The 11684-nt window shown below is 53.0% G+C and overlaps 1 long non-coding RNA gene across 2 annotated transcripts; it reads left to right on the forward strand.

Annotated features, from left to right (window-relative positions):
- Positions 1-579: 579 nt before the first annotated feature.
- LOC132013286 (uncharacterized) lies at positions 580-7708 on the forward strand. 2 transcript variants are annotated; one of them, XR_009402965.1, is made up of 4 exons: positions 580-848; positions 3669-3748; positions 6375-6528; positions 7431-7708. It is a non-coding gene; the product is annotated as an uncharacterized LOC132013286 (long non-coding RNA). The 2 variants fall into 2 exon arrangements; XR_009402964.1 differs by lacking the exon at positions 580-848 and adding an exon at positions 3229-3382.
- Positions 7709-11684: the final 3976 nt, after the last annotated feature.

Genomic DNA, 11684 nt, shown 5'->3' on the forward strand with positions numbered 1-11684 from the left:
CTGAGGGCTGCGAGAAGTGACTGTCACGCGGGCAAGTGGCAGGCGGGGACTGCAGCCCAGGCAGTCCGGCTCCAGTGCCTGGTGTGTAGCTGCTCCCCTGGGAGAACACGGTGCAAGGGACCTTTGTCACTGTGCTCCAGAGCTGCCCTGGCTGACTGGTTCAGTGTTCTCAGGGAGAATCTAAAATGGTTCAGGTTCCTTCCTAACACAGACCCTAGAGGCATGAACTTCTCCTCGCCTCTACCACTTCGTATCTTCTTCCCACAGAGGAAGCCGGCAGCCCGGAGCTGTGGCCGCCTGTCCCTGCTGGGAGCCAAGTGAGCCTGGAGACAGGTCACAGAGCCCATCAGACTGCACCCTCACCCCTGCGTTGGGCCCCCCTGCCCCCCAGGCCTGGCCTCCCACCGAGGAGCGGAGGTGTTAGGGTGCCAAGTTGGCCCTGGGCACTGGCCAGGTGGGCTGTGTGGCTTTTCCCAGAAATTTTCACACTGTGCCAATCTTCTCCGGGAATCCGGGCTGCCCACTGTGCCAGACAACGTGGTAATTCTGCTGCTCTGATCAGCCTCTGTGAGAGCCGGCAGCCCCTGGGGCCTCGGAGTAGGAGGGGGCTGCCGGGAAGCACCTGCCCATACCTGCCCCAGAGCCAGTGATGGAGACCTGCATCCGCAGCGCGCGGGAGCATGGTGGACCGGGAGGAAGGGTGACGGGCTCACGGACACAAGGACAATGGGGTCTCCCCGCTCCAGCAATCAAAGAAACACACATCGGTTACCCACTGGATTCGCTAAGTTCAAAATGCTAGGACTCACAGCTGTTGAACGTCCTGGAACACATTTTCTAGAGATCAAGTTAGTATTGATTTATTCTATATTATTTTTAAAATGTATTTATTATGTAACACTCACATATTATTTTGAAAGCTTCTTACTCTCTGACCCACTAATTCCACCTCCAGGGAATCATAATAAAAAGGGAAGCAAAACCAAAATAGGCATCTGGATAATGATTTATGTAGAAGAATCATCACCACAGTGTGATTTATAAGAATAAAAAAAGGGGGGCGCCTGGGTGGTTCAGTGGGTTAAAGTCTCTGCCTTTGGCTCAGGTCATGATCCCAGGGTCCTGGAATCGAGTCCTGAATCAGGCTCTCTGCTCGGCAGGAAACTTGCTTCCTCCTCTCTCTCTTCCTGCCTCTCTGCCTGCTTGTGATCTTTGTCTGTCAAATAAATAAAATCTTAAAAAAAAAAAAAAGAATAAAAAAAGGAACAAAAGAAATGTCAAAAATTAAGGGCTCAGTTACATAAATCCGGGTAATCTCAGTATGCTCTAGTGCAGATTTTTATAGGACTTTATTATTTTTTACTTTATTATTTATTCCTTTTTTTTTTTTTTTTTTAAAGAGAAAGATTCCTCACGTGTGGGACAGGCAAAAGAAGGAGAGAGAGAGAGAATCTCAACCAGTGTCCACCCCCTAGCTGGGATCCCGACCTGAGATCTTGACCCTGAGATCATGACCTGAGCCAAAATCAATATTTAATTTTTTTTTTTTTTTAAGTAGACACCATGCCCAGTGGGGAGCCTAACACAGAGCTTGAACTCACGACCCTGAGATTAAGACCTGAGCTGAGAACAAAAGTTGGATGCTTGACTGACTAAGCCACCCAGGTGCCCCAAAGTTTATGCTACTTATAACCAGAGTAAACAGGTATTATTAACTTAACCCGTGTTAGAGATGCACAGTCTCATTCGTTGACAACATCTACCAAATGCATCCAGTGTGATGAACACTGATCAGGTCAGGAGCCAGTCAGAGGCGAAACCCTAGTATGAACCCCTTCCAGAAGCTCTTGGGTTTTTGGAGGAGGCAGCAGCTACAGTGGACCTGGTGACCTGGAACCTTTAATGAATGTTTTTTGTGATAAAAAGGAACAGGTCTGGGGGCACCTGGGTGGCTCATTGGTTTAAGCCTCTGCCTTCAGCTCAGGTCATGATCTCAGGGTCCTGGGATCGAGCCCCACATTGGGCTCTCTGCTCAGCGGGGAGCCTGCTTCCCCCTCTCTCTCTGCCTGCCTCTCTGCCTACTTGTGATCTCTCTCTGTCTATCAAATAAAAAAATAAATAAAAATCTTTAAAAAAAAATAAAAAAAAGGAACAGGTCTGTCCATGAGCTCTGCCAACAGCAGCCCATTAAGCGACTAGCCCTGGGGTGGGCCAGCTGACCTCCCCTTGGAATGCACCTCAGACATGGCTTCCCAGGAAGGAATCCAGGCCCCTAGGGTGGGCCTTTATATTTTTGGAAACAAAACCCATCAACAACAGGCAAAAGCATTTTCTGCCTCTGCTCTTCAGGGGACCTGGTCCTGACTTTTAGAAACCTGGCTCTGATCTCATAAGTCTCCATCACGGACGCCTCCCTCGCCTACCTGGGCAGCCCTAGGCATCCCACCACCAGGCCCTCCTCCTGTTCCCTGCTCCTTCAGTGTGATGGCTTTCTTTTCCTGGAAGGCCCAGCCCTACCCGTGGAAGGCTCAGCCCTGCCCGTGGAAGGCTGAGAGCCGGCCGTAGGATCTGGAGACCCGAGTCTGAATCCAGCCTCGCTGCCTGCAAGCTCTACGGTCTTTGAGCAAATTACTCACCCCTTTAAAGCTCAGTTTCCTTGTCTGAAAAATGGGTATAATCCATGCTTCTTTCAAGGAAAGGAATTTGTGAGTGGCTCACTAATTTGAGTATTTCCCGATTTTTACTATGTGCGGCCAGCAAGACACAGAAGAGGCTGTGCCCATAAATGACACTTGGTAAAAGAAAAAAAAAAAAAAAAAAAAGCTCTAATCCATGTCCCTTGCCAGTTTCCGTGGTGTGAATATTCCACCGTCATCGATTTCAGGCTATGAACAGTTGAGCGGGTTGGCAAGACTCCTGCATATTTAACCAGTGGCTTTCAGGATCTTATGAGCTTTTCTTGTGGCCACAGAAAGAGCCTCTGGCCAGAACACACAGTTTAGACCCCTGTGTGCTGCTAGAAGACAGGTTTGAGGCAGGGGGAGGTCCTCCCGACCCTACCATCTCTCTTACTTTTCCCCCCAATGCTCCCCATCTCACCTATGTTCAGCCTCCCCTGAGCACACTGCCCCCTCCAAGCGGCTCCCAGCACACCTCAAGCCACTGAGCAAGCCCCTATACACCAATCTTATTTTTTTTAAAGATTTATTTGTTTATTTTAGAGAAAGAGTATAAGCGGGAGGGCCAGAGGGAGAGAAAATCTGAAGCAGACTCCGTGCTGAGTGTGGAGCTGAGGCCGAGCTCGATCCCAGGACCCTGAGATCATCACCTGGGCTGAAGTCAGATGCTGCATGGACTGAGCCTTCCAGGGTCCCCGACATCGGTATTTTCTTACTACCCAGTGTGTAGTCTGCTGGACGACACCGACCTGTGGGCAGCTCCCTACCTTACAGGGTATCCCCCATTGTTGGGGAGCACTGAGCACAGGGGGTGAGGCCGTGGAGCTGGACAGCAGAGCCGGGAGCCAACCTGTCCTGAACACTTCCTCTGTGCCGGCCACATGGACACAGATTTCTAGAAAAATCATCTCCTGGCTTGGGGAGGCATGGCTAATTATTATTCTCATATAATATAATATTATCACACAATAATAATTATTCTCACTTTAGACACAAGGAAACTGATGCTCTGGGACCCGAGACACTTGTTTGAGGACACACAGATGCTTGGTGCACCTGTCACCACCGAGGTAACATTCCCTGGGCCACATCTACCTTGAATGGACCGCTCTTCCCACCTGCACACCTCTCTTAGAGGCTCCGGGCCTTTGGGAAACCTGAGGGCACACTCACGCCACTTTTGTTGTCCTGAGACTAAGGGGAAGGGACCCTCCAGTTTACTGGGTACTTCCTAGGCACCCCGAGTTCTCGCCACTGCTCTCTTTCCATTGTATCACATACCCCTTGCTCATCACAGTCCCTAGAGTTGATGGGTAAGAAGCATTTGTTAAAAGGACAAAGGCACGTCCCTTGCAGATACAGACCGGGAGGCTCTGAGAGGCGGGGTGACCCACAGTGGGTAAGGAGCACTGTGCTCTGATCCCGAGGCCAGCAGGCTCAGGGCTCAGGCCTGTCTCCACAGGGGGCTGCCTGTTCTCAACAATGTCCGATTCGCCTCCAGCCCGAAGTCGCTGGGGAGACCGGGGCCAGTCGGCTGTGTTTGGAAAAAGCAGGCGTGGAAGCCTCAGGACCATGGTTACTCATTACCTTTTATTAAGTGCTGATATCGCAAATCCTCATAGATAGACCAAGGGGTGCTAAGTCACCAAAAGTCCAGGCCAGACAAACAAAAACCTTACTGATTAACCAGCCCAGCTTTCCAGGCCTACCAGCTGCTCAGTCGCCCCGGGAGAGGCCAAAACTGCCACCTCGGCCAAGGGGGCCAAGGCTCAAAAGGGGGGCTTGTTTTTAGGCCCAGCTGTCAGGAATCATGAAAACCAGCAATGTCACGGGCCCCTTGACTTCAGTGCCAACTCCTGGAGCCTCTAAATGTCCCCACTGAGGGTGTTTTCCAGGGAAGGCTTGGAGTCCTGCTTCTTCTGACCCCAGGAGACTCTCCCTGTGGGGAAACCGGCTTTCCTCCCTGAGCGGGTGGGGGCTTGGCTGTCTCCCTTCCCACTGGACCTGGGGTCTCAGCCACCAGGTCCACCCCAGCATTCAAGCTGGATGGAGTCAGGGACACCGGCCAACGACCTCTTGGGTGCCCATCATGAGCCCACAAGTCTCGGCTTCAAAGTTTTCGTGCATCCTGTGTGTGGAGAAAAGGAAAAAGGGGAGGAAACTGATTATCGGGAGAAGGGAACAACCACTGAGCAGTGCTGAGAACTTCAGGGTCCCCACGGCTCTGTCTTAGCTAACGCGTGCGCCCATGTCCTGCGGCTGCTGTAACAAAGCGCCACACTTAGGAGCTTCACACAACGTGAATTTGTTGCTGGGGAGTCAGGAGATTGAAATGGGTTTTCTGGGCTAAAATCAGGACGTCAGCAGGACACCCTTCCTTCTGGGGGGCGGCAGGGGAGAACGCATTCGGCTGCTGTCTCCAGCTTCCAAAGGATGTCTGCTACTGCTGAGCTCAGGGTGACCTCACTGTGGGGTCACCTCTGTGTCTGGGACTCGCACTTGCCTATGTCTCTCCTATATGTGCCCTTGTGACTCTACTGGGCCCATCTGGGTCAGGTGGGGTGATCTTCCCATCTCAAGATCCTGAGCTTTATCATTTCTGCAAAAGCCCCTTTCCACGAACAGTAACAAGGTCCCAGTTTCTGGGGGTTAAGACACGGATATCTCTGGGGAAGAGTCTGTTTTTCCACTGAGCCTGGTGAGTTTGGACGCTCTTTGACATGTTCCCTGACAGACACTATGCCCTACGGTCACCAAGCTTCCTTCCCCCTGACGCACAGGTACCGGCATTCTGAGCTTCTTCTTCCATAGGGCCATTCGTGAGGGTGACTGAGATGCACCTGCCAGTCTTCTGGGGTGGGGGGAGGGCTTCCTCACCCTTGGGTGCTAACTGAGCTTGGGCTTCTACTGTCCACCATGACTCCTTCTCAGCCTCAGGTTTGGAACTAGACTTGGCTAGACCAGGGTCACAAGGGACCTTGGAAAAATCTACTGCTGCCTTTGACCGGTTTCCCCTTGCACAAAGGGTCAACGCCATCTCCTCCCCAAAGCGATCCTGAGGATGGGCTGAAACGGTAAACTATAACTCAGATAACTCAGATACCCACAGAGCCCTTTGGAACGAAGATAAGATTCCCGGAGAAAGCAGCCCAGAGTCTTGGCACTTCCCGGCTTATACCCACCAGGGGCTTCGGCAGCACTTCCGGCAGAGCTCAGCCGCCCTCCCGATGCCCGCAGACATGGCGCTGTCCGGCCCCGGGCACCTCACAACCCTCACCCCAGCTTGTCCACACTGGCTGCTCCAGTTCCTTGAACACACCAGCCAGGGCCGCCTTCTGGGATCTGTGCTTGCTTGCTTTCCTTCCTGTGCAGAGCACGTGTCACCTGCGGTGTGGACCCAGCGGTGTGGACCCAGCAGTGTGGACCCACCCGTGTCGACCTTCTTGCCCTTTAGATCTTAGCTCTGGTCCCATCACTTCAGACAAGCCTGGCTTGCCCAGACAGTGTGATCGGCTTCCCACATATTCCCTGTCACCGTCACCACACCTCGCTTCGTTCCTTTGTCCCCTTTGTCACGTTCCTCCTCCTCCTGGACACCCAACTGACCACGACTGCCCACTTCCCAGCCCTGGGGTGTGGCCATGTGACTGTGCCCTCGATAATGGCACAGGCAGGGGTGATGTGCTCTGTTTGCAGGGCCGGCTGAGAAGAAGCTCCCTCTGTGTTCCCCCGTCCCTCTCTGTAAGGCCGGTAGATCCTAGCCCATGGGGAGGCCCATCGCGTGACTGTAAGCCTGGGCCCGCAGATCTGGGAAGAGCTCAGAAATTACCCACGCTGGATTTCTCTGGAAGTAAGAAATGCGTTCCTACTGTGTGAGGTGCTGGGATTGTGGAGTTGTCTACCAAGGCTGACGTGTTTGTATTTATGGGTTTACTGTCCATCTCGCTAAAAGGCCCGCTCCGTGAGGCAGAGCCTGGGCCTGTCTGGGTCCCCCTTGACACCTCAGCTCCTGGCACCATCTCTGGCACAAGGTGGTGCACGACCGAAACCTGCTGAGCAAAGGAATAGATGAGTGAATAAATAAAATTGGCCTGAGTCCCCTTTCTACACTCTAGAGAAATCCAAAGCTAACCTCAAGTTTTTGCAAATCCCCAGGCCCCTGGGATCCAGGGCTCAGAATTGTGGCATTTTGCCGCCTTCTCTGCCGGGTTCCTTATGTCTAGGCATCTCCATTCCGTCTTACTCAACATTAGGACAGGTCACACGGGGAAGCCCATCCCCTTCTGTGAGCCCGTGTGACACACGCACACGCGGCCCGAGGCCTTCACTGAGGTCTGCGGAACGCCGAGGTCGGCATTCACCCCACAGCCAGGCGCCCCGCTCCCAGAGGGAGTCAACATCCAGTTTCAGTTTCTACCCTCCCGCCACCCCCATCTCCATCCAGACATTTCCACAGCCATTTCAGCCTCCTGTCCCCACTGTCTGTGATTTCCTGGTTTCTGTTTCCTCTTCCTCTTCTTCTCTCTGCCTGCCGCACGCTGTCCTTTTACCGCAGTTGCGACAATATCTCCCATTGTGCACACTCTTCTACTCTGTGACCTTGTCACCCTCCCGTCCAGAGGAGCATGGGGTCTCTGCTCCCTGACTCCAGGCAGGCCCGTGACTGCATCCCCCAGGGAGAGCCAGGAAGGAGTAGTAGTCTTTTCTGAGCCAGGAGCATCAAAGGCAAGATGGCTTCTCCCTCTCCTGCAGGGACCCTTGGCTCGTGGGCGACAAGTCCGGCTCTCTCGAGGCCAGCATCCCGAGAAGAAGCCAAGACCACCTAACGAAGCCTGCCCGAGGCTCTGGTCTCAGCCCCAGCTGAAGCCACCAAGCTGGCTTGTGCAGATGCCTTTTGATGTTTCCAGCTCCCCGATGGTGTGACATTCCACTGAGACTTCCCAGCGGAGGCCCAGGCATCGTGGATCCTGCCCAAGCCACCCTAGCTGGGCTCCGTCCCAATTCCCGACTCACAGAATTACGGAGCATAATAAAATTGGGGGTTTCAACCACCAGGTTTGGGGTGTTTTGCCATCCAGTAATGTAGAAACTGGAATGGCTCTTTCCTGCTCACAGGCAAAAAAAAAAAAAAGTTTCCCCTGATTTTCTTAAGTCTGGCAAGTTAGTCATTTCTTTTGTTGCTTGTCTCTGGCCTCAGAGTCTCAGATTCCACCCCAAGTGGCTTGTTAAGGTATTTTTCTAAACAAAACTTCTCTCTGAGAGGTGTTCTGATGCCAGCAATTAAGATAGCAAAGCGTTTTATCTCTGCCAAGCGTCTGAGTGCTTGGCGCATACATTTGCTCAATTAATGTTAGTTTGAAATTCGGTATTCTTTATTGAATTCCCGGGGAGCTGGAAGGTGAAGAAAAGGCTGGGGTAAGGGAGTAACTTTTGGATTCCAGATATAGGCGTTTGGCTCGTGCATTTGGCCCTGGCATTGTAGGACGCAGGATCTCACAACAAAAGAGCCCTTATCAGAAAGTTTAAGCAAGACAATTAATACAGAGAAACAGGCACAATGCTGTCTGAAGAGTTGAGAAGACTTCCAAGGAGGGCTGCCAGATAAAAGACAAGAAGTCTAGTTAAATTTGCATTTCAGATAAATAATGATTTTTTTTCTTGTAAGAATGTCCCCTGCATATTTGGGAACACTGATTCTTAAGGATACGTCGTTTATCTGAAATGAACGTTGAACTGGACATCCTGCGTCTTTATTGACTAATCCTGGAGCTCTTGGATGCATCTTGGAGCTTAGCAACAAGGAAAGCATCTCCTCCTGCGGTTGGGGCAAGGGAGGAGGGGCTGACACCTGGATCCAGGAGCTGAGGCTACCCCCTGGAGCTGGCATCCTGTCAGGGACCTCCAGGCTAGGGCTGAGACCAGGATATGAGAAGCTGCCTGGAGCAGAGGGAGAAACGCCCTAGCTCCTTCCTTGCTCCTGCTCTCTTTCCCCTGCCAGGACCTCCCATGGCCAAACCCATCCAGAAACACTGGCCAGGGAGCCTGGGAAATGTAGTTTGCAAGGGTCAGCCATCGGGGACAGGGTAGACAAAGTGTTTGCGCTACACGTTTCGTCATACATATAAAAAATATAGCAGACTTTTTCAACCATTTCTTGAGCCCTCACAATGTTTGTGGCACCATATTGAGCAATTCGAAGGCATTTTGTCATTTGATCCTTAACCAGACTACAAGGAAGGCGCGATTCTTTCCTACATTTTATCAATGAGGATGTGGATCCTCAGAGAGATGAAGAAATGCGCCCACATGTTGCCCAGGAAGTATGTGTCAGGCTGTCGTCTTTCCTACAGCAGCAGGAGGGGCTTCAGCCCTCCAGGCTGGTAGGGAGAAGGGCAGAAGTGAGAGAACGAACGAGGCGGGGTGGGAGGCCAACATCCATTCACCCAGCCTGCTGGGTCTGGGAGGGCCGCCATCTTGATCCGTGTCCACATGCTTCTGCTAATGCCCGAAATGCCTTCTCATTCTCGCTCTTCCCAAAGGCATCCGATCTGTTTGCTCTTTCCGTCCGACACCCAAAACATACATGTTGGCAGCCACACAGGGGAGAAAACAGCAGAATATAATCATTAAACACCTGAGCCCTGTAAGGTGGCGCGTTCAAATCCTGGCTCTGGCATTGACTAGCTCTGTAACTTTGGGCAAGTTCTTGAAGCTCTCTCTGCCTGTTAGTCTTCATTTACGCAAGGGGGCTGATGGCAACCACGGAGATGATGATCTCCCTGACGGCGATGGGGAGGTCTACGGGACCGTCACGCAGACTGCTCATTGCTCTAGACTGCTTCTGCGTGTACTGGGCCAGCAGGAACCCTGCCTGTGGATGTGAATGTCGAGGGAATTCATCCATGGGGAGCACTGGTACAAAGCCTGGCCTGTAGTCGGTACCCTGTTATTCTATACATTCCAGAATCAGCTAAGCATGGGACAGTGTGCAAAGTTAACAGTCTCTGCATACTGGACAATAGGGAGATGAGGGGGACAGGCAAGCACATTATTTGAGGAGGAGTCGGTCTTGTAGAGAACACAGCAAGGGCATCAAAGAGTCAGGACAAGGGCATGGGGAAGAGCAGATCCACACTTGGAGGCCATGGTGAGATGTTGGGGACAGAGGGGCGTGTGGCAGAGGGAAAGAAGGGAGAAGGGGTAATTTGAGACAAAAAAGGCTGGAGAGGTTGGCCAGAGGCCAATACCATGGGTCTCACTAGCAACTCTGCTGTCGTGGTTGGCACGGAAGATTTTAAAGTCGGGGGCTGGTTGTACAGAGCTGATGTGTGGGCCTCTCACAGGGGCCGGGGAGCGCGGGAGGGAGCTGGCTGGAGGGAATCGCCCTCCACCAGGAGAAGCCAGTCTTAGCCCAGCGACACCAACCTCACCCCTCTCCCACCACCACCGCCACCCACCCACCCGTCACTTCCGTGGGCCCAGGCTGGCACGCCAGGTAACGAGCGCTTCCCGAGCACCCCCACAATGGTGACCCTTGCACTGGGTCAGTCTTGTATTTGGGCAGAGACTTGTGCAAGGGCTATAAGCAGCAGATATGACTGTGGGCATAGATGTGGAAGGGGAAAAGCAGATCGGGCACGGCGCTCGTGATTTCTGGGCATGCCTGAACCCTAGCCCAGAGTGCCCACTGTTCCAGGCTGACGCCGTGGGAGGCCCTGGTCCAAAGCTCTGCTGACCTGAGTGACCTTGGGAGGGTCTGTCTCCTCCATTCGACCCAAGACCACATGCTCCAAGCCCCACAGAGGAGCTGAACAAGAAAGTCATGGGGCATCAGATCACCTAGATTTCTTATTTTATAGATGAATAAATGGGGGCCGGTGAAGGGACAGGGCATTCCTCGCGCCGGGGGTGGGTATGACAGGGAGGGCTCTCCGATCTCCCGACCTAGGGCCCTGCCCCTGCCTTCACACTCTGCAACGTCACTTCCCTTCACCCTGCTGCTCAACCATCCAGTATTATTTTTTTTTTTTTTTCCTCCACTCAGCTCGCATGATAGAGCACCTGCTCGCTGCCAGGTACCAGGCTGGACACGGAGAACACAAGAACTCACCAATGTCTGATTAAGAGCTCCCCGTGGAACGAGGTAGACAGGAAGGCAGAGGAATAATGCTAATAGAATAGTCATGCCAGCTCCTGGGGGCTCTGGAAGCCTAATGAGCCACCGGAGGGGGATGGCAGGTGGGGAGGGGTGATCCGTCCTCCAGCCAAGGTTGAGAGGGCAGCAGATGGCTCTCCAGTGGTCCAGAGGGCTGCTCTGTCCCAGTCTAGCCAGCGAGCCTAATAGCAAGCGAGAAGGCAAGCCATGTGTGGCCCAAGCTGGAGGTTGGAGGTAGGGGCAGGAGCTGGGACTCGGTTTTCCAGGGAGCCGGGTTTAGGGCATCACCTGCCCAGCCCTGCTTCTTCTGACACTCCCGCTCAGCCGGGCCTCCGCGCAGCGGACCAGGACACGGCCACCGCCTTGTAGCACCGAGCCGGGGAGGTCATGCACGCATTTGCCATCTTTAATAAGAAAGTTCAGCTGGTAAAGGGAAGCCACGTTTATGTAACAGGAAGCCTGATTTCCAGGATGTGCAATGCAATCACAGCCCTATTTCTGGAACAATTCTACGGGTTCCAATTTCCTTAGAGAACTCCAGCAAAAACCCGCAGGCCAGCAGACAACGGAAGGGTTCAGCTTTTCTCATTTGTTGCTCTTGGTCCTTTTATCCCAAAGGCCAGACTGTGGGGAACGTGTAACCCACACCCCTGAGTTCGGGGCTTCCAGAGGAATCCCCATCCGTCAGACACGGGGCTGGACAACTGCCCCGAGACCTGTCCCAGAGGGTGCTCATGCCTTTCTGACCTCTGGCCATGACCCCAAGAGTATACAGACACTGGCCCCTAGATTTTTGCTGAAGCAGGACAATCTGCTCTTTCCCCTGATGCTAAGACCCTAGAGACTGAGCA

The sequence above is a fragment of the Mustela nigripes genome, chromosome 3 (genome assembly GCF_022355385.1).
Source record: "Mustela nigripes isolate SB6536 chromosome 3, MUSNIG.SB6536, whole genome shotgun sequence".
In the NCBI taxonomy this organism is placed as follows: domain Eukaryota; kingdom Metazoa; phylum Chordata; class Mammalia; order Carnivora; family Mustelidae; genus Mustela; species Mustela nigripes.